Raw genomic sequence first — 5,737 nt, forward strand, 5'->3', positions numbered from 1 at the left:
ATATAGTAGATATGATCAACATAGTGATGTTCACCATTGAAACTACTCCATCTCACATGATGATCGGACATGGTTTAGTTGATTTGGATCACGTGATCACTTAGATGACTAGAGAGATGTCTATCTAAATGGGAGTTCTTAAGTAATATGATTAATTGAACTTAAATTTATCATGAACTTAGTCCTGGTAGTATTTTGCAAATTATGTTGTAGATCAATAGCTCGCGTTGTTGCTTTCATATGTTTATTTTGATATGTTCCTAGAGAAAATTGTGTTGAAAGATGTTAGTAGCAATGATGCGGATTGGATCCGTGATCTGAGGTTTATCCTCATTGCTGCACAGAAGAATTATGTCCTTGATGCACCGCTAGGTGACAAACCTATTGCAGGAGCAGATGCAGACGTTATGAACGTTTGGCTAGCTCAATATGATGACTACTTGATAGTTTTGTGCACCATGCTTTATGGCTTAGAATCGGGACTTCAAAGACGTTTTTGAACGTCATGGACCATATGAGATGTTCCAGGAATTGAAGTTAATATTTCAAGCAAATACCCGAGTTGAGAGATATGAAGTCTCCAACAAGTTCTATGGCTAAAAGATGGAGGAGAATCGCTCAACTAGTGAGCATGTGCTCAGATTGTCTGGGTACTACAATCGCTTGAATCAAGTGGGAGTTAATCTTCCAGATAAGATAGTGATTGACAGAATTCTCTAGTCACCACCACCAAGTTAGTAGAACTTCGTGATGAACTATAATGCAAGGGATGACGAAAACGATTCCCGAGCTCTTCATGATGCTGAAATCGACGAAGGTAGAAATCAAGAAAGAGCATCACGTGTTGATGATTGACAAGACCACTAGTTTCAAGAAAAGGGCAAAGGGAAAGAAAGGGAACTTCAAGCAGAATGGCAAGCAAGTTGTCACTCCCACAAAGAAGCCCAAAGCTGAACCAAAGCCTGAAACTGAGTGCTTACACTTTAAAGGAAATGGTCACTGGAAACGGAAATACCCTAAATATTTGGTGGATAAGAAGGATGGCAAAGTGAACAAGGGTATATTTGATATACATGTTATTGATGTGTGCCTTACTAGTGTTTATAGTAGCCCCTGAGTATTTGATACTTGTTCGGTTGCTAAAGTTAGTAACTCGAAACAGGAGTTACAGAATAAACAGAGACTAGTTGAAGGGGAAGTGACGATGAGTGTTGGAAGTGGTTCCAAGATTGATATGATCATCATCGCACACTCCCTATACTTTCGGGATTAGTGTTAAACCTAAATAAATGTTATTTGGCGTTTGTGTTGAGCATGAATATGATATGATCATGTTTATTGCAATACGGTTATTCATTTAAAGTCAGAGAATAATTGTTGTTCTTTTTACATGAATAAAACCTTCAATGTTCATACACCCAATGAAAATAGTTTGTTGGATCTCGATCGTAGTGATACACATATTCATAATATTGATGCCAAAAGATGCAAAGTTAATAATGATAGTGCAACTTATTTGTGGCACTGCCGTTTGGGTCATATCGGTGTAAAGCGCATGAAGAAACTCCATAAAGATGGATTTTCGGAATCACTTGGTTATGAATCATTTGATGCTTGCGAACCGTGCCTATTGGGCAAGATGACTAAAACTCCGTTCTCTGGAACAATGGAATGAGCTACTGACTTATTGGAAATAATACATACGGATGTATGCGATCCAATGAGTGTTGATGCTCGTGGCAAGTATCGTTATTTTCTGACCTTCACAGATGATTTGAGCAGATATGGGTATATCTACTTGATGAAACATAAGTCTGAAATAGTTGAAAGGTTCAAAGAATTTCAGAGTGAAGTGGAGAATCATCGTAATAAGAAAATAAAGTTTCTACGATCTGATCGTGGAGGAGAATATTTGAGTTACGAGTTTGGCCTTCATATAAAACAATGTGGAATAGTTTCACAGCTCACGCCACCTGGAACACCACAACGTTATGGTGTGTCCGAACGTCGTAACCACACTTTATTGGATATGGTGCCATCTATGATGTCTCTTATCGGTTTTACCACTATTGTTTTGGGGTTGTGCATTAGAGACAGCTGCATTCACGTTTAAAAGGGCACCATCTAAATCCGTTGAGACGACACCGTATGAACTATGGTTTAGCAGTAAACCTAAGCTGTCGTTTCTTAAAGTTTGGAGTTGCGATGCTTATATGAAAAAAGTTTCAACCTGATAAGCTCAAACCCAAATCGGATAAGTGCGTCTTCATAGAATACCCAAAGGTAACTATTGGGTACACCTTCTATCACAGATCCGAAAGCAAGATTCGTTGCTAAGAATGGATCCTTTCTAGAGAAGGAGTTTCTCTCGAAAGAAGTGAGTGGGAGGAAAGTAGAACTTGATGAGGTAACTGTACCTGCTTTCTTATTGGAAAGTAGTTCATCACAGAAATCTGTTCCTGTGACTACTACACCAATTAGTGAGGAAGTTAATGATGATGATCATGAAACTTCAGATTAAGTTACTACAGAACCTCGTAGGTCTTCCAGAGTAAGATCCGCACCAGACTGGTACAGTAATCCTGTTCTGGAAGTCATGTTACTAGACCATGATGAACCTACGAACTATGAGGAAGCGATGATGAGCCCAGATTCCACGAAATGGCTTGAGGCCATAAAATCTGAGATATGATCCATGTATGAGAACAAAGTATGGACTTTGATTGACTTGTTCGATGATTAGCAAGCCATGTTAAATAAATGGATCTTCAAGAGGAAGACGGACATTGATAGTAGTGTTACTATCTACTAAGCTCGACTTGTTGCGAAATGTTTTCAACAAGTTCAAGGTGTTGAATACGATGAGATTTTCTCACTCGTATCGAAGCTTAAAATCTGTCTGAATCATGTTAGCAATTGCCACATTTTATGAAATCTGGCAAATGGATGTCAAAACTGCATTCCTTAATGGATTTATTAAAGAAGAGTTGTATATGATGCAACCAGAAAGTTTTTGTCAATCCTAAAGATGCTAACAAAGTGTGCAAGCTCCAGCAATCCATCAATGGACTGGTGCAAGCATCTCGGAGTTGGAATATACGCTTTGATGAGTTGATCAAAGCATATGGTTTTATACAGACTTTTGAAGAAGCCTGTATTTACAAGAAAGTGAGTGGGAGCTCTATAGCATTTCTAATATTATATGTGGATGACATATTGTTAATTGGAAATGATATGGAAATTCTGGATAGCATGAAAGGATACTTGAATAAGAGTTTTTCAAAGCAAGACCTCGGTGAAGCTACTTACACATTGAGCATCAAAGATCTATATAGATAGATCAAGACGCTTGATAAGATTTTTCGATGAGTACATACCTTGATAAATTTTTGAAATAGTTCAAAATGGAACAGTCAAAGAAGGAGTTCTTGCCTGTGTTACAAGGTGTGAAGTTGAGTAAGACTCAAGACCTGACCATTGCAGAAAATAGAAAGAGAATGAAAAGTCATTCCCTATGCCTCAGTCATAGGTTCTATAAAGTATGCTATGCTATGAACCAGACCTATTGTATACCTTGCTCTGTGTTTGGCAAAGGAATACAATTTTGATCTAATAAGTAGATCACTGGACATGGGTCAAGAATATCCTTAGTGAGGACTAAGGAGATGTTTCTCGATTATGGAGGTGATAAAAGAGCCCGTCGTAAAAGTTACAACGATGCAAGATTTTACACCAATCCAGATGACTCTAAGTCTCAATCTGGATACATATTGAAAGTGGGAGCAATTAGCTAGAGTAGCTCCGTGCAGAGCATTGTGGACATAGAATATTTGCGAAATACATACGGCTCTGAATATGACAGACCCGTTGACTAAGCTTCTCTCACGAGCAAAACATGATCGTACCTTAGTACTCTTTTGGGTGTTAATCACATAGCGATGTGAACTAGATTATTGACTCTAGTAAACCCTTTGGGTGTTGATCACATGATGATGTGAACTATGGGTACTAATCACATGCAGATGTGAATATTGGTGTTAAATCACATAGCGATGTGAACTAGATTATTGACTCTAGTGCAAGTGGGAGACTGAAGGAAATATGCCCTAGAGGCAATAATAAAGTTATTATTTATTTCCTTATTTCATGATAAATGTTTATTATTCATGCTAGAATTGTATTAACCGGAAACATGATACATGTGTGAATACATAGACAAACATATAGTCACTAGTATGCCTCTACTTGACTAGCTCATTAATCAAAGATGGTTATGTTTCCTAACCATAGACATGTGTTGTCATTTGATTAATGGGATCACATCATTAGGAGAATGATGTGATTGACATGACCCATTCCGTTAGTCTAGCACTTGACCGTTTAGTATGTTGCTATTGCTTTCTTCATGACTTATACATGTTCCTGTAACTATGAGATTATGCAACTCCCGTTTACCGGAGGAACACTTTGGGTGCTACCAAATGTCACAACGTAACTGGGTGATTATAAAGGAGTACTACAAGTGTCTCCAAAGGTACATGTTGGGTTGGCGTATTTCAAGATTAGGTTTTGTCACTCCGATTGTCGGAGAGGTATCTCTGGGCCCTCTCGGTAATGCACATCACTATAAGCCTTGCAAGCAATGTAACTAATGAGTTAGTTACGAAATGATGCATTACGTAACGAGTAAATAGACTTGCCGGTAACGAGATTGAACTAGGTATTGGATACCGACGATCGAATCTCGGGCAAGTAACATACCGATGACAAAGGGAACAACGTATGTTGTTATGCGGTTTGACCGATAAAGATCTTCGTAGAATATGTAGGAGCCAATATGGGCATCCAGGTTCCGCTATTGGTTATTGACCAAGAATAGTTCTAGGACATGTCTACATAGTTCTCGAACCCATAGGGTCCGCACGCTTAAGGTTTCGATGACAGTTATATTATGAATTTATGAGTTTTGATGTACCGAAGGAGTTCGGAGTCCCGGATGAGATCGGGGACATGACGAGGAGTCTCAAAATGGTCGATACGTAAAGATCGATATATTGGACGACTATATTCGGAGTTTGGAAAGGTTCCGAGTGATTCGGGTATTTATCGGAGTACCGGAGAGTTACGGGAATTCGCCGGGAGAGAAGTATTGGGCCTTATTGGGCCATACGGGAAAGAGAGAGGGGCTTCCTAGGGCAGGCCGCGCGCCCCCCAAGGCCTAGTCCGAATTGGACTAGGGGGAGGGGCCGCACCCCCTCCTTCCTTCCCTTCTCTCTTCCCCTTCCTTCTCTCCTACTCCTACTAGGAAAGGAGGAGTCCTACTCCCGGTGGGAGTAGGACTCCCCCCTTGGGCGCACCTCCTCCTCCTTGGCCTGCCCTCCCCTTGCTCCTTTATATACGGGGGCAGGGGGCACCCCATGACACACAAGTTGATCTACGGATCGTTCATTAGCCGTGTGCGGTGCCCCCTCCACCATATTCTACCTCGGTCATATCGTCGCGGAGTTTAGGTGAAGCCCTGCGCCGGTAGAGCATCATCATCGTCACCACGCCGTCATGCTGACGGAACTCATCCCCGAAGCTTTGCTGGATCGGAGCCCAGGGATCGTCATCGAGCTGAACGTGTGCTGAACTCGGAGGTGCCGTACGTTCGGTACTTGGATCGGTCAAATCGTGAAGACGTACGACTACATCAACCGCATTGTCATAACGCTTCCGCTTACGGTCTACGAGGGTA

The sequence above is a fragment of the Triticum dicoccoides genome, chromosome 2A (assembly GCF_002162155.2).
Source record: "Triticum dicoccoides isolate Atlit2015 ecotype Zavitan chromosome 2A, WEW_v2.0, whole genome shotgun sequence".
NCBI classification, from domain to species: domain Eukaryota; kingdom Viridiplantae; phylum Streptophyta; class Magnoliopsida; order Poales; family Poaceae; genus Triticum; species Triticum dicoccoides.